Source organism: Rhinolophus ferrumequinum, chromosome 2 (genome assembly GCF_004115265.2).
Source record: "Rhinolophus ferrumequinum isolate MPI-CBG mRhiFer1 chromosome 2, mRhiFer1_v1.p, whole genome shotgun sequence".
Taxonomy (NCBI): domain Eukaryota; kingdom Metazoa; phylum Chordata; class Mammalia; order Chiroptera; family Rhinolophidae; genus Rhinolophus; species Rhinolophus ferrumequinum.
In genome coordinates this window covers 85,666,712-85,689,165 of record NC_046285.1, presented here as the reverse complement: position 1 = coordinate 85,689,165, position 22,454 = coordinate 85,666,712, and the positions used below count along the sequence as shown (strand labels likewise).

The 22,454-nt window shown below is 38.3% G+C and overlaps 1 protein-coding gene across 26 annotated transcripts in view; it reads left to right on the top strand.

Annotated features, from left to right (window-relative positions):
• Positions 1–22,454, top strand: part of MBNL1 (muscleblind like splicing regulator 1) — a 194,536-nt gene that overhangs the window by 11,314 nt on the left and 160,768 nt on the right. For 3 of the 26 annotated variants that reach the window (XM_033088597.1, XM_033088587.1, XM_033088605.1), the window contains exon 1: positions 10,041–10,376. The exons of 2 other annotated variants lie outside the window; for them this stretch is intronic. The gene's annotated coding sequence lies outside the window, so the exon portion shown is untranslated. Of the gene's footprint in view, positions 1–9,734; positions 10,377–22,454 lie in introns of those variants that run through there. 21 more of the 26 variants (XM_033088653.1, XM_033088528.1, XM_033088643.1 and 18 more) reach the window with 19 other exon arrangements.

Below are 22,454 nucleotides of genomic sequence, written 5' to 3'. Positions count from 1 at the left end.
GATCAGTCACAGACTTCTTCAAGCCTTGTCCTCAAAGGCTGTGTGGTGGATATCCTGCATCTTAACAGAAATTATGTCACTATTTCACACCAGCAGTGATAGAATTCTGTCTTACAAATGAAGAGATGAGGCAGTGTAAACGTGTGGTGTTAAGTACTGTGATGACTTTCACAGACTGTAATTCTGGATATTTCAAGTCAATGAGAAAAAGAGATCATAATAATAATGGTGATTGTCAGTCCTTTGAGTTTAGATTCACCTGTTGACACTCTCATTCTTCTCTTTTGCTACATTTTGCACATATATATGATTTAATTGATTATAATTAATTACTGTTTCTTATCTATTGTCCTTGCTGGATTCTATGCTTCAGGAGGCTTGAAGTCTAGTTTTGTTCACCCTATAGCCTCAGATTCTAGGAAAAGCCGGAATTATGCCAGGTGCTTGGTGAAATGGATAGGAAAGTTGACTTAGCAAAAAGACTTAGTGAAAATGCAATCATTACTGGTGATCTAAGACCGGAAAAGTTTGAAAAGGGAAAAGAATGTTCAACATTGTCTAAAAATATATTGATTACTGAGAAAGCCTAGTGGGGATCAGGTCCTGTCAGCAGTTACTTATTGCTATGGCAGAAGAACGGGCATTCAGATCCATCCAGGTGTGGCTAGGAAGGTCACTTGGATTGATGGCATATTAAGAAAGACCACAAATGAACGCGTCTAACATTATCTGCAAATGAAATATAAATGAGAAATGCTCTATTAATTTATTTGTATTGATAATTTAACTATATTAATTTGTTGAAGGAATTTATAAAGTATATTAAAATTTGCAAAAATTTTTATCTCCAAAGAGTCATATATGATATATATATGTGTATACACACACACACACACACATATATATGTATGTATATATATTCTACAACATACATATATTCTGTAGTCTGACATGAATAAATCCGAAAAAAAGTAGCCCAGGACCCTCTCGACTCTCAGGGGCCGTGATATCATTCTCAAGGGGTGCTCTTGATCACAATTTCTTTGAAAGAGAGAAAAGTAAAGAATTTTAAGCAAAAAGCAACCTAAACCTTATAGAGTACATAGGATTATTCTCTGTGTGGGTTTAAGATTATCCTCTGTTTGTCTAGTTTGTTGTTAAGCCCCTGGGCCACTGATGATTACCTGGTAAAAAGTGAAACATATTTTGGTTGCCTAAGAAGCACCATGTCCAACCAGATGCATGACAAAGGTATACCACCATCTTAGCTCCCCAAACCTAACTCTATGTGAGACAGTTTGCTGCAGAGTACACTGTTTCTATTGAGCCAAATAAACTTTATTTGCCAAAGAGAAGATGGAGCAGATCAATGGATTGCCATTCACTCTGGGTAATTTCGTTTCCTAAACTGTAGTTCAGTGGTAGGAAATCTTGGCTGCACATTGAAATCATCTGATGGATACACACACACACACACACACACACACACACACACACACACGGTGCCAAAAAATGTATACACATTTTAAGAAAGGAAAAAACTGTACTAAAATTGTAATACTGAATATATATTGATAACAAAAGATGATTACATGTCATGTTTGACTTCTGCAATTACAAGAGGTGCTCAAAGTGGTTACCAGTAGTGTAATTTTAATACAGTTTTTTCCTTTCTAAAAATGTGTATACATTTTTTGGCACCCTGTGTATGTGTGTGTGATTATATATATATGAATATATACACGTATATATATTCATATATATATACTCATATATACATGTATATATATCAGAATTTCTGGGAGTGAGATATATACATATATATACACACGTATATATATGTGTGTGTGTGTGTGTGTGTATACGTGTATATATATATATACATACATATATACAAATCAGAATCACTCCCAGAAATTCTGATTTGATTGATACAAATGCAGCCAAAATGAAGATCTCCTGTCCCAGTTTCACTCTCCTCATTTCTAGGATGGGCGCATAAATACCAACTCATAGACCTCTTATGAGGTTTCAAAGAGATAAGATGTGTAGAGTCCCTAACATTTCTGAACTCACCCGTGTCCCTTCTTACTTTCTTTCAGGAGAGGGAACAGAAAGGGAAGGAAGTGGAAGGGGCAGATCTGGGAAGGTGAGGAGGAAGGCTCCTTCCACAGAGCCCTCCACGGTGTGCCAATTAGTGATTCATTGGTTTAACAAGCTATCGTTTGTCAAAGCAAACACTTTTGAAGGATTAAGCCTCATTCCCGCCTTAGTGTGAATGACTTTAATCAGATAATCTCCTATCACCTCGTTGAGGATTTGTTATTGAAGGTCTGGGGAAGCCAGGAGAAAGTTGCAAGGCCAGCCTGGGAGTCACTGAGGGCAGGGTCAGGAAGCCTGCCCTCTGGGAGCCCCCTAGGGTCTGGGAACTGGACTTGACACTTAGGAGGCTAATGGCAGCATGAAAACGAAGAAAAACAAACTTTCTCCTCAGGTTGTTAGGGCAACAATTTGTTTAAAGTGTTTGTATGATTTAAGTTGCTTGTCGGTCTAAGGGCCCTTCATTACTTTTCTGTGTCTTTCTGCCACGAAGCACTTGATATGTGCCAGGTAGTTGGACTGTTTGCCAGCTGCTTGGGGATCGGTGAGGAGCAAGACCTGGCCCAGCCCTATGCCCCATCTGCTTGGCACCTGTGAGCACTCGGAGTTAGTTGAATTTAATTGAATTGTTTCATTTGCTACACTCTTTTCCAAATGTGTGGGGTTTCTTCCCTCCACGTCTTTCCGCATCAACCAGACTAGACTGTGAGCACCTGGAAGAGTAATATCTGTATCCCCAGTGCCAAACACAACTCTTGGCATCTAGTCAATGCTCAATAAATATTTGTTAAATGAACCAAGGAGCGATAGCCAGATACTGATGCCTGTGCAGAAATATTTAGAATTAATTTCTGACTGTACTGTTCAGTTGCTCCTCTGTGAGCGGGCAAAGAGGGGAAAAAGAGAAAAAGGTGTGTCTGTGAAGCTCCCACCATTTATTAACGTGACACAAGTTGTTCTTATTCAAAATTCCCTTTAGGACGTCTCTTGAGACATGGTCTGAAGGTAGTTTTGGGAAACAGAGAGGTAAGAAAGCATATGAAGAGCCAACAAAAGATTCAGAGAAAGAGAGAGACCCCAGACAATGGAATGAAAAGAGACAGCGATGTGGAATATCGCAGAAGCCAAAAAAAAGGACTTCAGAAATGACATGAGTAGGTAGACATAGTAGGCACGTAGGCAGGAAAATTAACCTTGCTATGGGTATTTGCAAAAAATTGTTTACATGTAGGAATAAATAAGGCAATGCCCATATTTTTCAGTTGCTTTTATTCTACATGGAATAGAGTTAATATGGAGAAATGTTTGGATTATTGTACGTAAAATAGTTACAGAGTCACATTTATACTTCAAGACCTATAGATACTATTTTTAAAAGATTACAAGGAGATTCTGGGCTAAGACACAACACACAATTTTATGAGATGGTAGGAAGTGTTTCACAATATTACATGTAATTATATATTATAAGCATGCACAGGTAATATGTCTCCTTTGACCGTCTGGTTACCTGTTTCATACTTATTTTCATAACTGTTTTATTTATTAAAATACCCTTATTGTATATTTCTTTTCCTTAATGACAGTCCATATTAAAAGGCATGTCCCAAGTGGAGTGTTTAGAAATATATTACACATTAGACACATTAATTCAGGATCTGGGATTGTCGGCTGTGACACACTGCACTATGGGGCAAGAGGCTTGACCCCTTATTAACTGTGAGATTTTGGTTAAGGGTCAATTTTCCAGTCTCCATTACCTCATGTGATAAGTGAAGATTAGATTATAATGAATGACATGAGGGATATCATTTGATTTATAAAGTTATATTATGGGAGTAAATAGGAAACAATTACAGAACACAAAATTGCATGTATAGTATAATACCAACTATATGACAAATATGTTGAGAAATGCCTGGAAGGAAATAAACTGTAATATTACCAGTAACTATCTCTGGGAATTGGAATCACTGCTGATTTTTATAACTGTATTCTATCTATCTTTAGTAATTTTGAATTTTCTACACTGTATTGCCTTTCAGGAAAAAGAAAATTTCACACATATATGCTACACATTTCATGTCATTCGAGGCATGGAGGTAATCATGTTTCGAACTCTTTTCAGCTTTCAGATGTCAGATTCTGATGTTCACTGTATCTCATGGCTAAGGGTCTCCAACCAAATCGCTTTCTTCTGCCAGCCCTTCAGCCATTTTCTACCTCTTGCCCTCTGACCAGGGTCCACGCTTTTGGGGCAGTTCCTGTAACTGGTTCTGTGATTAGACCATTAGCCTCCACACAGCAGTGATCTAGATATATCTGTAATATAACTAAAGTACACAAGAGTAATCTAGTTATATCTGTGAAAAGCAAATGTGGATCCTGTGCCATACCCCTCTCCACCCCCACCTCTAATACAACCAAACACTTCAATGGTCTACACGGACCAACAGTATCATGATTGTAGCTTTACATTTTGAATGTGATTGATTTGATTAAGATTCTTTTTTTTTTTTTTTGGTCACTTGAATGTAAGGTCCTTGAAGTTAGGTATCCTGTTAGTTTTTGATCCCCATTGGAGTTCCAGCTCCAGCTTGAGCTCAGGATTCAAGGCTCTAGACCTGCAGTCCCCATGCTTTGAATGAATGGTCCTTCCCCACCCAGGTAGTCCTCACGTCCTTGAAGGCTGTCCCCATCTCTGACTACCTCAATTCTTAACCATCCTGTTTAACCACAGCCTCCCCTCCTCGTGCCCCATCCTGCTTTCTTTTACTTCATAGCACTTATCTCCATGTGAAATTGCCTCCTCTGTTTATCTTTATCTTTATATTTATTCTTTATGTGTTTAGTGTCTGTCTCCTGCTAGCAGACTGTAAACTCTTTGAGAGAAATGACTAGGTTGTGTTCATTTTCTGTAACCACAGTACCTGAGACAGGTCTTATCATAGTGGATGCTCAACAAACATTTGTGAAATGAGTAGAGGCATTGTGTGAACAGTATTTTCTGTAAGGAAAGAAGGTAGACAGGACGGAAAAATGGAAAGCATAAAATAAGAAAAAAAAAGGAAAGATGGAAGAAATAGTGGAAGAAACAACTATATTAGAAATCTAACGTGGCTCTTTTTCACATTAAACGTGGGGAACCATCATGCCTATATTAGAGTTTTTCTTGCCCCAGTATCTTTAAGAAAAATAATGAAAATAAATGGCTTGAGAGAGTCAGAAGACATTAATGCCAGTCCTGCTCTGTCACGGTGCCAATTTACTTTCACAGTGAATGTCCTCTGATCTAACAAGGGAATAGGGTTAGATGATCTCTAATGTTCCATTCCATATTAAAATTCTGTGGTTCTAAACTTTTAATTCTGAAATGTATTTGCTTTCTATTTCTATATTGTCAGATACCAGAATAATTATATTGAAGATTTAGATTCAACTTTTAGGTAAAATAACTTAATTGACAAATATATAATCAAATTAATATGTTAACTCAGTTTTAATTTTTATAAGCATTTTAAGACAAATACATTGATTTTTATACATTTTCACATTTATGTGATTTATACATTAAGTGGCATATATATGTGTATATGTGTGTGTATGTGTGTGTGTGTGTGTTGTTACATAATATATACATATATGCTCCTTGACTTATGATAAACCCATTGTTAAGTTGAAAATATATTAAGATGAAAATGTATTTAATACACCTAACCTACCAAGCATTATAGCTTAGCCTAGCCCACCTTAAACATGCTCAGAATGCTTACATTAGCCTACAGGTGGGCAAAACCATCTCACTGCAGCTGTCCAGCTTCACAAGAGACTATTGTACTGCACATCACTAGACTGGGAAAAGATCCAAATTCAAAACTCAAAGTATGGTTTCTTCTGAATATGTATCGCTTTTCTACCATGGTAAAGTCGAAAAATCCGAAGTCAAACCTCATAATTCAGGGACTGTCCATACTACAATTACACACAATATATAATAGGATATATACCTTATATACTTAAATACTGGGTATAATTTTAAAAACTTACTTTGGTATGTGAAATACATAAAGGTCCTTGAAGGCAAACTAAATTCGTGTAATTCTATCAAGTATATTTATTCAGATACCTGAACAAGTTTGAATCCAGGCTAAGAAGAGTGCCCCCTCTCCTGCTGTGAAATTTAATGGAGATACATTTATTACATTTACTTACAAGAGTATGTTTCTAGCATTGCCTTCCAGCAGCTTCTTATCTTAACTATCTGTATTGAAACATGGACTAGAAAGCAAGGGCCCTGAATTTGGGTCTCAGTTTTGACACTCTCTTGTAATGGATTCTTTTTATCCTGGTATAATAAAAACAGCATTCTTAGGTCAGTGATTCGAGAATATTTCATATTGCGATTTTTGAAAAAACATACTTTCTCGGGATATTTTCATTTAGATGATTTTTTTTTGGCCGGAAATGATAGATTATATTTATGAGAGCTTATTGAGCTATAAATGTGGCATGTAGGACAAGAAAGATACTCACAATTCACACCCATACTCACATACTTACACAGGTGCCTTAATGACTCCCATTTGAGTGAAGAAGATAAACACTACCATCTCCTTTATCTGTATTGTTGGTAAACTAGGTAGTTGATATTATCTCTAAAAACCATATTCCTTAACTGTATTTCTACTGAGATTAATTGGTATAATTAAGGCTTGAATGGTCTAAAATATTTCAGGAACCCACAGTGAACATTCTTTCCTTTATCTGAAAATGTAGTTTTATTTCATCTGAAATTGTTTTCTATAATTTTCCTCTCTACCCACAAAAGACCTTCTTTTATACTTATGGAGATACTCACTCATGAACCTGTAGACTATAACTACACTTCATAGAAGTGAAAGAAACCATAATTCTCTCCTGGCACTGAGAGAATATCAATGGGTATCCTGAAGGCGGAACTATTTACTTTTTATTACTATAATGATTTTTAAATAATTTCCATAATTTGAAATGTGGTTAGAATGCCACTGGTATTTGAAAGCTGGCAGCATGACTTAATATTTTTTAACATAGGATCTCATGCTTGCTACAGTGCTTCAAAATTTGAAATGTCACTATTGATGCTATAATATTATAAATGCTAATAAAGCTAAATCAGTGGCAATGAAGTTTTATATCATTATTCTAACTCATTTTTGAGTCCCAGGTTTACATACGTTTATATAAGTTTTTTATATAAGTTTTCTTAGCCACCCCTATTTCCTTTATCTAACGTAAAATAACATTTTCCCCCCTCTTCTTTGTTATTTACTGGGATGTTTATTCTAGTGTTTCTAACATTCAAGGGTCTTTTTTGTATTTCTTTGTAGTCTGTTCAGTGGAGCAGAAAATTTGTCTCAGTTTCAATTTCTCTTTTGTTCTCAGAGCATCCCTCCTCTTCCAGTGCTGAAATGGAAAAATAATTTCCCCTCTTGCACCATACACAGGTTCAAAGTCCTGTGGGGTTTTTTTTACCGCGTTGCTCCAAATAGCAAATTTTCTACCCCACAAGAAACAAAACAAAACAAAACACCAAAGCTCTTACTTGGAAGTCTACAAGGGTCTGAAAATAATTGAAATAATTTCCTGCAACTGGGATTAGCCCTTAGCAGTTAGTTCATTGGACATTCTGAGGAGAGCCACATGGAAACCAGCTAGTGCACCAACCTGCTACCAGATGCAGAAGTCAGGGGTTGTCATGGAGAATGGGAGGCAAACTGAAGAAATTAAAAGGCAAGTAGCAAACAATTCAGTAGGCTAAACCAGGGATTTGGGAGTCTCCCAAGGCTCCTCCCTTCCTCATTCCCTGCATGAGTCACTTTTCCAGTTTGTCCACACCCATTCACCCTTCTTCCATCAGGGCCACCCCACATTCCCATTCACCCTCAAACTGCTCCCAAAGGATCTTTCTGAAGTACAAAAATACAAGTCCAACCAAACTCCACAAATCCCCTTGCTGTGTACACTCTTCTAGTTCATCCCAGTTTTCAGAGTAAGGTTAACACAGACCTACTTTTAGCTCATTTCCTGTCACTCCCCTGCTCTTATCCTCCCCTCACTTCTAACAGACAGACTGGCAGGTCTGTTGTATTTGCCATGCTCTTTTCTCCACTTGACCTAGACATAACTCCCTTTTCCTTTTGCTAATTTCTACACACCTTTCAAGGTATCGTGTTTCCCCAAAAATAAGACCGGGTCTTATATTAATTTTTGCTCCAAAAGACGCATTAGGGCTTCTTTTCAGGGGATGTCTTTTTTCATGCACAACAATCTACATGTATTCAAATACAGTCATGTCATCTTCTTCTGGAACATCGTCATAACGTACTAAATGCGTCTGTCTGGCTGACGATCTTAATTGGGGCTTATTTTCGGGGTAAGTCTTATTTTGGGGGAAACACGGTACCAGTTAAAATAACTCCTCCTGACTCTCCTCAGGGCCCCCTTTGGGCTTGCCTTCACCATTTTAGCATTTACCCCTCAGGGAGAATTATTTGGTTTGTCTCTTCCCTAGCAGAGGTGTTGTCCTTGAGGGTAGGGACTCTGTCTTGTTCATTCTTGCATCTCTGGCATGGCAGGCGCTTCATGTAGTTGCTGAAATGGATGCTGAATTAGGAGGATGGCCTCTCAGCTATCAATTGGCAGATAGCGAATGTCCACCCTGTTCTCTGAGAAAGTGTCAGTGTCTTTTTAATTTGCTTCAATTGTGTGTTCACTTGGATAATTTTTAATGATCAACACCGAGAGGTGGCACCATTTAATTAATTAATTAACTAGTTCTGGAAGGGAGCAGTACGCAATATTAACTCAGTGTCTTATGGATCTAGACAAAGGTCAAGAACTCAAGTTTGTTATTAATGCCTCTGGAAGTATTTCTGTACGTTAGCATATTTCCTGATGTTTTTCCTTCTCCTTCTTAAGCTGGACCCACTCTCTTTAATGCAAGATAAAGTTGTAGGAAGAACATCAACATCAAACCATATCTAGCACCTTGTCCCAAATTGTGTCCAAATACGGAAATGTTTTTTTAACTAGAGTCATTGAACACATTATCCGAAAGTCCTTAAATCCAAAGGAAATTCTGCCCCCACCAATCTACAAAACTGTATCATATCACGTTAGTCCAGGATTCTTTCCATTCACAGTGAAGCCAAGTTACATCTTATAACACCCAGTGAATTACGATTTGGGGCTGTGGTTTCTTTTGCTCCAACAATAATATGACTTGTTTGCCTTGGAATATTCCAGTATTTCAGAGAATTTTTTTTTAAAGGGGGGGGCGGCTCGGCTTCTCTAAATCATCCAATGCACAGTTGGAAAGAAAGGGGATTTTACATTTCAAATATTATTTATAAACTAGATGGGAAGTTGGTATGTGAGTGTTTGTGCTTGTGTGACAGTTTTACTAAGGAATTCCAAAACTGCCAACACCCTTGTGACTTGAGAAAGCTACACACTGGCGGCGGTCTTGCAGACGTTTTTCCCGCCTGTGAGGCATCCAGGTTCAAACACTGGGGTGCATTTTTTTAAGGCGGCAGCCCCATCAGCGCCTACATTTGGACCCCGATCCAGTCTCACCTTCAGTCTAACCTTGCGGGCCTCCTTACAAAGCCCCATCCACCGGCCTCTTTAGGAAACGGCCGCGTTTGTCTGTCCAGCTACTGGGAAGGAGCAGAAAGTAGCAGGAGTGCGTGCGCCCCGTTTGCACCAAGGCTCGGAGGTTCTAAGGGGGAACGTGTAAGATGGAAGATACCACCGGTTGGCTGCGGGGATGCACCGCGCCAGCGCCCGCTCGGCTTTCCTTTGGCTGTCCTCGCCGCCCCGCGAGTGGCCACGACCACCCCTTGCGGACTTAGCGTGGCCGAGGGGCGACCGGGTGGCCAGGGGCAGGGCGCGCGGGCGCGCGGGCGGGCGGCGGGAAGCCGAGGCGCGTTCTCTCGCCGCCGCGTGCGTTCCGGAGCTCGCCGAGTCCGCCCCGGGCTTCCTGGTGGGGCTGGGCTGGCGGGGGAGGGGCCGCGCAGCAGCAGCGGAAACCAGACCTCGGCGATAAGAGGCTGCACAGCGACATGCAACAGTCTTTTCACTGCAGCTGAATGAGTTGTGGCGCTCACAATGCTCCCGTGACTGGGAACTGACAAGTTCAATTTTACATCGCGGGCCTCTCGGAATCAGGACTCCCACAATGCCTTGGGCACTCGGTCGGCAGTCGGGCTGCCTGTGAAAAAAAAATGTGAGAGGTAAGTTTCCATTTTCACAGTTTCCCTGCGCGGCTCTCCCGCTCGGCATTGTCTGGACGCTTTCGGGGCTGTAGATGGCTGAAGGAGGAAGTGAGAGGAGGCTCCGGCCGGCTGCGGCTCGCGGCGGCGAGGGGCTGGCTCACCGCGGTGGCCGGTTTCCTATCACACGCGTCTCGGGCTAGAGGGAAGGCGGGAGGTTGCAGCTGCAGCCCAGCTCCAGCCGCCCTTCCCTGGGCTCTGCGGACACTGTCACAGCCCAGCCAGCTTCCAACTTGCCACCTAGAAAAAAAGAAAGGAAGGAAAAGGAAAGAAAGGAAAGAAAGAGAAAGAAAGAAAAGGTGGTGGTGGGGGGGAATAAACAGGTGCGTGGAAGTGTACTTACAACTTAATGACCTTTGTCGGGGGCAGTTGCGAGCTCATCAGTTGCGAGCCACGGTTTCTCCCAAAGAGATCCCGCATCCCTGTCTCCGGGGCTGCCATCCAGCCCGGTTTTCAACTGGGCCAAATATGTGCACGCAAAGGTTAATTCTCTGCCTGCTACCCATAAATTACGCATGACATGTTTAGCTGGGCTTCCTTATATGGAGAGTGCTGTCTTTCAGTCCAGTTTGCCTTTTGCCAAGTTTACAGGGCGGAAGACGCCCTGCATGAGAGGGCTCCCTTTTTTTTTCCATCGTTTTGTAGTGCGTCATTCAAAAACTAAGAAAAGTAAGTATAGACGCTCTCTGGGTGGAGCCGCAGTTGGTTGATTGAATTGCTTTCATGAAAGGTTGAAAAGAATGAAAAATAGTTAGTACTTGGGTTCTGGTTTTTAGACAAAAGCAGGACAAATATGTAGCGCTCCCCCCCCCTTTTTTTTTAAACGGAGCCGGAATCTGTTATTGGTAGTAATGTGTCATGTGAGAATACTTTGATTCCAGAGCCTGTAACACGAGCAGGTATATGGTGGAGCTTATGCTTGCCCCTTTGCACAGCACTTTACAACTACAGAGGTGTTGCTAGAAGAGTGATTGTGTCCTTAAGTCTCTCCCGGGCCGGGAGAGTATGCGGCTGCGGGATTCTGTCCTGTATATCTGTGCAGTGTGTTTCCCTAGGATTAAGGTTGAATAAGGAGCTGCCCAAAGGTTCTTGCCACTGTCTTTACTGTGTGTGCCCACCAGCTCAGGCACAAGTGATAGCAAACGGAAGGTAAACTTGGCCGTACTCTGAGGAATTTCTTAAATTAATACACCCAGAGAGAAGTCATAATGCCTTTGGATTTGCAGGCCCTCTGCAACGTGCTTTGAAATACTACACCAGTGGACACGGTGTTCCTCCTTCCTGGGTTTGAACACAGCGTCTGTTTATGCACAGGGTATTTAGCGCATAACTATTCTATAGCACCATAAGTGATCCATCCACTCCATGTTATCTCTGTGTAGGTTCCGGAGAGTGTTGGTGTGTCTCCTTGTCTTGCTGTTGAGATAAAATATTATCCTGAGACAAGTTAAAATGAAAGTTGAAAGAGTGTAAAATTGATCTTAAGAATATTTAGTTGAAAACTTAGAATGTCTTAGCTGGAGAGGTATCGCCAGAGACACTGAGTACATTTATTTTGTAGCCTGAGAAAGCACATTGTAGCTTTGCTTTCTTAAAGTTGGTGACAAATACAGCTCAAAACTGTTTTTAGGAATCCTACAGTGTTCTGATTTTCATTTGTGTTGTGTATTTGCATGGGGTTGACATTATTTTGGATTATTGTGTTGTTAGACCTTGTCACAAAATGTAGACACAGTGTTTAGTTTTATTTGTTAAATGGTGGGGGTGTCCTCAGTGAGGGCTACAAAAGTTGCCTTTTGTGTTCTAGGGAACAGGTTGGGTCAGCAGCAGAAAACCTGTTCATCCATCTCTCTATAATTACAGTGTCACTTAAGACATAATAATCAGGTCTTATTATTAGTAAGAGACTCAGAAAACCTCACATGTGCCTTAGTTTAATTTTTTTTCTCATGTAACGAAGAACAAGTTTGTGTGCAGATACACCTCAAGTGTGATACTTTGTGCAGCCAAGCCAACAGAATCCAAAATGTTTTATGGTTTAAGATATTATTGCCTGTGTTTACATTTCCATATTTGAGGCAAACTTAGTTTCCAAGTTGAATTCATTAAATTTTGATTCCAGCATTCTCTTTCTTCCTCTGGGCATAGAATTCCGATGAAATGAAACACTGGATTCTGTTCCAGAACAAGAACAGAATATCCCAAGGTTTCTCCTGGGAGTAGGGGGGCAAAGAGTAAAATTGTATTTCTCATTGAGGAAGGCTGTGTTACTTTATTATATAAAATTTCTTACCTTCATTTGTAAGCAAAAAATTGCCCTTGCATTTATCATTGTCACCATACATTAGGCCTGTATTAGATATATCTATTTATGGAAACATAGGGAATAGCTTTTCTGCACCTTCTGGCTTTCTGCTTGGTTATGAAAGATGCGCAGATTAGAGAACATCTCAGGTCTTGCTTGGAAGAAGCTGAAAAGAATAGGTGATTTGGGTTTCTTATACTCTAAGAAAAAGCTTTTAGGGTGGGCAGTGGACATGCGGGCCAGGGCAGTGGAGGAAGGAAGTGAATTACATACATTTTAAATGTTTGACTCAATATAAAATCCTAACAGCAATATGATCATAGAGGATGTTACACAGGAAGATTTTAAAGTGTGTAGCCTGTTAGGCCAAAAAGCTCCATATTTTTGGAAATCTAGAATGTGCTGTCCAGTACAGTAGCCACTACCAGCCGCATGTGGCTACAGACTGGATTTTGAAAACTTTGTATGAAGGAAAGAGTGTAAAAATCCAATTAATTTTTTTTTAATGTTGATTGTAAATATGTAGGAATGATAATATTTTGGATATATTTGTTTCATTAGAATATATTATTAGATTAATTTTACTTTTTTTTTTTACTGTTTTAATGTGGCTCTTGGAAAACTTAAAATAACAAACGTGGCTTACATTTCTATTGGAAAGTGGTCTAGAATAAAGCTGCAAAGCAGTATTATTCTGGGAGAAAGCCTAAAGAGTTTGCTAGTCAAAACGCAGTTAAAACGAACTTTTATTTTTACAAGCTAACGAAGTTTATCATACATCATTCTTACCCATTGTAATCAAAATTTGAGAAGACACACCACCTAACATCTATTTTTATTTCCTCAAAACTACTATTTAGTTTAGAGATTTAATGGTGAGGTAGTAATAGCACAGAAAAGGCTTATAATTAGGGGATGAGTCTTAACACCTCTCCGAGGCCAGAATAGAGTATGATTGCTACTTAGGAACATTTTAGAGACACTATAGTTATCATTGTCCCAAAGTTACCAAACATAAACGAGTCACTAAAATTTATTTTAGAATAGAGCTCTCGGTAAATAGCAATTATCTTCAAATGCTTAATATTTATTTTTCTTTGCTATGACTTTCCTTCCTTATAAAATAAAAACACCAAATAACTCCAGAAAAACTCCTGACCAAATGTTAATCAAAGATTAATGGATTCACAACGATGGAAGATTTTCATCTGTAGGGAATAGGGCATTGTTTTGAATGTTAGGAAAGGTAAAAATACATTTCTGCGGTAATGTTATAGGCACTGAAGAATTCCTGTACATGGAGACGTTGTCTTTATAATTTGAACACATTCTTGAAAAAGCATCTGACTGGTAAACAAAGCACAATGGCATAGGTCCTGGAAACATTCCTTTTAGATATTTTCATAACTGAAGTACATTTTGCCATGCGCAGTGAGTGTTAAGCTGAAAAAATGCAGTTCTTTTCTATCTGTATAAAGTATGCTTACTTTTATTGCCTCGAAGGATGCCAAAAATATAAGACGGGATATAGTGGGTTCTTTTTTTGAGGGGGTGGGTTGCAGATTTTATAGAGAACCTCAAAAGGGTTTTGCAGCTTGGTGTCACCTTGACTCTGTCTCCCACTATATGAGGCATAACTGCCATAAGTGTCAATACATGTTTGGAGTGTGAGGAAACCATGATCCCCATTAACGTTGTGTATTGTTTCTGATGAGTCATGGAGCGTATTCAGTAATGATTGGAGAATTATTGATTGCAAAGATGAGGATTCCAGAAGAGCTGTTGACATGTGACAATGTATGTCTCTCAATGTATATTTTGTATGTTTAGAATTGAGGTGGGGAAGTTGCTTTTATGCAGTATTTTTCCTATTATAAAAAAATATACATTGCTGTAAGCATTACAGCTATATCCTTGAAAAAACATTTAGCAAATGCATATTATTAGTTTTTTAATAATTCTGAAAGTACATCTCTTTCAGATAATTATTTATGTTTTCTCCAGAGGCATCTTAACACATGTACCTATGATGGCCATAAAAAGGAAGAATCTTTGAATGATTTTTGTTACAACAGTTTTAGGCATTATGAATTGGGTACTTTTCCCACTGTTTTTGAGATTTAAGTTTTTGTGATTATCCTTTGTTAAAATAGTTCAGAATTACACTGATCTCAAGATGAAATGTAGCTATGCTGGGATAGAGTGGAGAATTGCTCTTCCACTGAGATCAAATATTTTAAAAAGGTGAAGATGTTTTTGAAATAAGTATTATGCTTCAAGTAGTGTATAAGCTCCAAAAGAAAAGCCATCGTCTTTTTTGACATTGTTTTAAGAAATTTGGAGATGTATCATTTACATACCCAAAAAGGTTAATAATAGTTGGTAATACTCATGGGCGTTCCTTATATACCCATGAAGTGTGGACACAAGTTTTATGTGAGTGTGTATATGGAGATATAAGTTTTCCCAAGATAATGCCAATGTATTCAAATCATCTGGATGTTAAATGATATCATGTTATTAAAAAGAATTGTGGTAAATACTGTATAATCCAAAGGCTGATGTCCATACAGATATCAACTCTATTTAAATTCAGAAAATGAAGATATTTCTTCCTCCAAAGAATTTAAAAAAAATATGTGTATTTGTCACTGGATTTGACACATATTGTTTGTTTTTCTGTCTGATCTGATTATAAGAAAAACCTTACCTTTACAATGACGTTTCAGCACTCCATGTGGTTAGATAGCTCTTATCCTAGTAGAAAGATAGTCTAGGGTGGAGTGGTGGTAGTCAACTTAGGTGACAGATAGAAAGAATAGGAGGGCATGAGGCTTGCTGGGGCGGGCAGAGCGGGGAAAGTTGGTGGGAAAAGCTCGTATTCTCCAACCAAAGACTTCCTCATTGACATTTCTGTTTGCTAATTTTTAGTTTCAGAAAGGCAAGGTATGAAAAGATACATCAGTTCCTCTAAACACTACAAGTATCTGCATTTGTTTTGCAAGTCCAGCCTTTGTTGCAGTGCCCGTAGAACAAAAATAGACCACACGGGGGATAATATGTTTTGAAAAGTAGAGCACTTTATAAATGTAAGAGGTGGTATCAATCTTATTATTGTTATTTTAAAATTGTGGTGTGTGTATATATTTATTGCATTTTGTCTATAACTTGAACGGAGTAATAGACTTTGGTGGGGGTAGGGCATAGATGACTTCGTGATGTATAGATTTTATTTTGCTAGGCCAGATCTGATTACATATGTGGCCTGAAAAAAACATTTACTCTTTCTGTTCCTTAATTTCTACATCTGTGAAATTATAAACATATAAATAAGAATTAATAATAGAAGTTGCCACTTGCCATATATATATATATTTACAAAATATCTCATTTAATCGTTTTTTTTACAGCTGGAAAATAGGCCTTATGACCTTTATCTTAAAGATCAAGTAGCAGGACTAGAAAACACTTGTGGTCCTTTGTAGAGCTAGGATGCTTGTTTTTTTCTTTATTCCATGTTTTTAACCATGTTTTGGCCTTGTATCCAATGATATATAAAGCATAGCAATGAGGATAATAGCTATAACAATGATTACTAACATTTTGAACTACTTTCTATGTGCCAGAGGAAGGTTTATGAATTCATGCATTCCTTGGAACAACCCTATGAGATGGGTACTGTTAATGTCTCGCTCTCACAGATGGGGAAACTGAGACACAGGCAAGTTACTGCCCAAGGTTACTTAACTGGAAACAACACAACACAGCGTTGAACCAAGGTTGTCCAGTTTTAGAATCCAGGATTGTATGTAAAAGAATAAAAACAGATTAAAAAAACCACTTGTATTGGGTGCTGATAGGAGATTTAGACCATAAACATCTTGAATACTCTAGTCACGTTTTTTTACAGCATTTGAGGAGACTAGAAGAATGGGTAGAAGATAGAGAAGAAGGGCATGGGGGTGGGGCCGGCAGTTAATAGTGTAGGAAGAAAGGAGGAACCAGGTGGGAAAGGGGATTGGTGCTCCTTTCAGGAGGTCACTGAGGAGGAGGTAGTAAGTTTGATACCCAGTAGGGAACATCAGAAGACAGTTTGTTAGGCAAGTAACCTTATAGGAGCTGTGTTCTAATGACATTTTATACAGGAAGAATAGAGTGCATGTAAGATGAAGTAGAGGTTGTAGACCAGAGATGAGGGACTATGGGTAAGGGTAATGATGAGAACGAAAAAGAGGACGGAGGTGTATGCTCAGAGAAAGGGACAGGCTTAGGGGCCACAGCGTGTAGCAACTGATTAGATGTAGACATTAAAGGGCATGGGAGGTATTAAAAATCATTTTCTAAAATGCAGTAAGAATTGTTTCCTTATTTAAAACTTTACGGTTATTCTTGTTCATCATACTGCTACTTGTGAGCTCTTTTCCTATAAAGAACTGTGTTTAAAAATATCACGAAGAGAAAAACACATAAAAGTATGTTGTATCACGGACTATAACTTGATTAATTGGAAGGTACATGTTAAATTCTTGGAACATTTCATTTGTGTGTCAGGCTCTTTTAAAGCACAGGATCTGGGGAGCTATAGAAATCGCCAAATTCTTTATCCCAGATAGGTAAGTCTAAAGTAAGCATAATTCCATCCTGAGGGGTATGTTATTTGCTAGGGAATGTCTCATTGTTGGCTAAGCCGTTCTGGGCTCGTATTAAAGTTCATGCACAACAGCAGTGTAAGCTATCCTCAGTGATAAACCAGGTGGCAGATGGGTACATGATAAAACTAGTTTGCAATGTGCTCAATGTGGCTGGCATTTATACTTCTCAGACCTTGCTATTTTAGGGAAGGTATCAGTATAACTTTGATATTCTTTTTCCAGGAGGTAAAAATCCTTAATAATCAGATACTATTATAAACAGAATGATTTACATATGGGAAGAAAGAAGCTGTTACACTGCGTTGCCAGTTGCCTGGCGTTGTGAAAATAGTCCTATTTCAAACAGAATAGAAAGCTTTATAGGAGTACTCATAGTTCTTACATGCTTTTTACAAGTAATTGGCTTAACACAGTTTAAGCAGAAAATATCAGAGCAATGATAGAATATGCATAGAGAAATTCCCATGAAATCAGGACAGTTTTCAAGCATAAGATTCTATTTATAAATATTTACTACTTACTGATTATTTAAGTGGCCTACAGTCACAAAAAATAGTTTAAAAATTGCACTGCTTATGTGTCGTTAAATATAGTATGTTTACATAGAGCCAGAGAAAATAATGTTAACAGTGCTTTATTTCACCTTTTGTTTATCTGCCTGTTAGTGTTAAGTGAAAGCCACACTTACTTTCCGTGTTTCCCCGAAAATAAGACCTAGCCGGACAATCAGCTCTAATGGGTCTTTTGGAGCAAAAAGCAATATAAGACCCGGTCTTATTTTACCATAAGACCGGGTCTTATATATGATGTAAAGACGCAAAAGACGCATTAGAGCTGATTGTCCGGCTAGGTCTTATTTTCGGGGAAACATGGTAGTACAAGACTTTTTCTATTATCAGACTTCTTTCCGCCTTATTAGGGTTTTACCTTGTACTATAAAGACATGGTAAAGATCTGTGTTGTTACATTGTTAAGATAATACTTAGAAATGTTCATTTTTAAGTAACTAAGATTAAGTAGTATTAAAATTAGAAATTCTTCTTTGGCCTCTATGCTCAAATTTTTAACTAGACAGATTTACTTCAAATTGTTTTGAGCCATTCGAATTTTCTTGCTCGAAAATATCAATGAAAGCTGCATTGTCAATTTAGTGGCATTCAGAGGAGACAATTGGTATTAAATAGCCTATCCAGAAGACTTTGAGAGATTTGATGGGCATAGCAAAAGTGAACAGCAGAGAGTACAAGCAAATCCAGGTGTAGAGTCTCTCTGTGAGGTATTGTATGACCTTTCCAAAAAATATCTTGAAATCTCCAGAACAATAATTGAGACTATTGAAAATATATATAGAAATAGAATTCTGTGTAATGCTTTCGGGGGGACCACGTTGTCTGAAAATTGCATGTGGGAAATGACTTTCTCAGAGAAATACAGTTTTGAGGGTTGGATTTTAAAAGTAAATCTGGTTTGGGGAACAAAACAGGAAGACATGGTGTTTGTTCCTCCATAATGAATTATAAAGTTTCCTAAGTGCTGAGAGGTCTTTTCACTTACAAAGCTATTTCACTATGTTAACAATAGGTGATATAGGAAAATCACTTCATCCTTTGTGTTCTGCTAAATAATCGATTAATAAACATATTTGGAGTACCTGTTAGAGTTAAGGGATTGTAGGTCAGCAGAGGGAGGAGCCAAAGGAGAATTACATTGTTTATTTTCTTCTTTGACGTGTAATTAGTATGTGGTTGGGGAGAAAGACATGAAAAGGTAACAGACGAAGTAAGTATTGGAGCTATATCATGGAGTACTGAAAGCGGAAATTCAAAGAAGGAAGGAAATTTAAAGAAGGAAGTCCTTGTGGACCTAAATGGTCAGGGCATGCTGTGTGGAGGAGGCACATGTGACATAAGCCTGAAGATTATGGAGACTCTTCAGAATATGGAGGGCAATAGTATGAACAGTTGGAGGTAATGAGGCCAGCTACCATACTTATTGGAGCACCTTTTCTTCCTGAGACATTGTTGGCTTACATACTTCTCTGAAAACCAATTTCGCAATGGTGCTAAACAATTAGGGAGCAGGCCTATGTGGCAGGAACTACTGTCCTCCTGTGAGAGATGAGGAAACTGAGACTCAGAGAAGTTAACCTATTCGCCTAAATTCACGCAGCTGCTGAGCAGCCAAACTGAATTGAAGCCAGGTTGTGTCTCACTTCAAAACCAGCATTCTCTGTTTCGCCTTTATGATTCTGCTAGGAATGAATGTGGTATCGTTAGCATGTAGCAGTTTTAAAACTTCACCCATACAACAATGGACATAAATCAAGTAGGTATAAATTTAATAGGGTGGCAAAAAGAAATTTGTTGTCTTGCTTTGACATTGGATTACAAATGGCATATATAGTTTGACAAATGCTTATGTTCATTGTTTCTTAGATTTGTAAAAAAACAAAACAACACACACTAGACCTCTGTCTTCAGCAGATATGGGAAGGACTTGCAGTAGTGTAACATTGTATCTGGCCTTTTGGGATCCTTTTCAGAGAAAGCCTTTCAAAGTTTCAGAAGATAATGTACTTTCACACCAATAATGTAATGCCATAAAATTTTCACCAAGAAAGGATAGTGGTAACTCCAGAGCTCATTCTCAATTCATTTGTCATCCTCATGTGGTTATTTTGTGCTTTCATTTGCATCCTTTTCTCATACGCATCTGTGCTCTCTGCCACTATGCGGCATAGCTTATGACTTAAAAAGATAATCTATTATTTGAAGACTTGTTTTGTTGGGGACATGTCACTTTGCTAAAAAGTTCCTCTCTTAATAGAGTTATTTAGCACACAAACCAAATAGAATGATGTATTGTTTAGAGAAAGAAAATGGAAAAATCTTATGCCATTACCTTTGGCCTCAAAAGAAAGCACTCTTATTTATCAAACATTTATTGAGTGCATTTGTCCATGTGCCACCTATCATGCTGTGCTTCAGAGGATAAAGAGGTGAGGAAGATATGCCCTGTGCTCAAAGTAGTTTCCAGTGTAGTGATAGAAATATTCACAAGTAATGTATGGGCAAAACAAAGTGGGCACAGAGGAGCCGAGAATAGGCTCCTTGTGGGCAGAGTGTGGAATTTTCCTAAAACCATCCAGTACACACATTAACTCTTTACATACTTTGTATGTTGGAGAAAAGACAAATCCACTCATAATTTATTAAAAGTATCTGATTCAGTTTTTAAGACACTTATTATTCTATTCAAGTATTTGATAAATAAGCATGACCCAAACATAATGTCATCCTAGACTAGACCGAAGAGATTAATTTATTTCTGATGTTGGTGCTTTGGAGAAAGGTGGGGACATACAATCCATCGGAAGCTGCTTCGTGTTAACTCCCTGATTAGGAGACAGGGACACTCAGTACTGACAGTCACGTTTCAGAGCCTGCAACTTTTATGCTAACAGAAAAGTTCTTAAGAGAGAGGTGAGCTGTATTTAACTTTAATGACAAAAGGCTTTAGATATGCACACGATGCTCTTTTTTTGTCCAGCTTCTGTTTGTGTGCAGGAAATAAAGCTGTATTTTGTAGGCTAGCTTCCAAACTTTCAAATGGTGAAACTGCAACTGTGCGTGTTCTGAGACCCCATTCAGCTGGGAAGTGTTTGTTCCTTGTTTCCAGGATTTAATCTGCATTCTAGGTTAGAAAATTCAGAATTTTTCTTTTATTGCTTGCCATTATTTAATTTTACTCATAAACATTTATTTAAAGCCCACTGCATAAAAAAGCTTCACGATAATATTTTAACTGAAATTTTCAAGAGAAATTAAGCTTATAGTTCTGCTTTTCTGAAGTTTATCGCCTAAAGAAAAAGGTCCATTCATAGTGAAATAATGAAAACAAAACAGGAACCACAAAAGACCAGACCATTAGCAATCATAATACTTACAAAAATAGCTACCTCGTGGGAACTTATTCTTTTATATATGTGACTGTATAGTTCTTACATAGCGCTGCTATCCCTCTATCTAGTTCACAGGTAAGAAAATGGAGGCTTGGCAAGGTTAAGGTCAAGTAATTTGTTCAAGGTTCACATAGCAAGGTACTGTGAGTGCTGAGATTTCAACTCAGCAGTTTTGCTGCTTGCCTGTTTGTTTCCATCAGTGTGGTATGAATTAAGTGCACAAATATGCATAGTAATATAGATTTGAGACCTAATCCAGGTTAGTTCTGAAAGACTTAATGAAGGAGGTAAGATGTGAAAGACAGGTTTTGAAGCATTGTGGTCACAAAATAGCAGAGAGGATGGAGCAAGCTTTGAAGTTCCACTGGCTTGGAAAGGAGGTCCATATCAAATGGCCTACTCTGCCTCTGTGGTTTGCACAGTATTAGTTCTACTCACACCTAATACCCTCTGCCCCAGCACTCGCCGAGATCAGCAAAATCTACTTTTAGACTCAAAATCATTACCACCTGTGAAGTTTCTGATGTCACTTGTGAATGACATAGCACTCTGCCAATTGCTCAATTGGATGGCTTGAAGTTGCACATTTTAAGAACTATCTTGAGCTCCAAAAGAGTGTTGCAAATGCTCTTATAATTTACTCAGCTACATTATTGAAGGCATTAGGGTAATTCAATTCGTTTCGCTCATCAAAAATTAGAAATCTTTTGCTAACATCAAAATAATCAAACATGTCATTGAGAACTGACATTCCCTTGGAGATTTCTGATTGCTTTTGCTCACTTTTCCCTGAAAACCTAGCAGAAAAATTAGAGCATGTCCGTGTGTGTCATGTGTGCATATATGTGCCTTATATCCATGTATACATGTATATTCCATAAAGGATTATGAAATAGTGCATAAATTACAGCTAAAAATGGAGCAGAATAAATGTATGAAAAAGCTATGGGGTACATTCACCAACTAATATGAGTTCGTAAATTTGCTTTGAAGTAAAATCTCATTTTGTGGTTCTCTGAACTGATTTCAAGTAGCACTTGTGAAAATATAGTATGCTATAGACCTAAGTGAAAACAAAAGATAGTCTGATATACGTGTGTAAATTTAAATATATTATTACT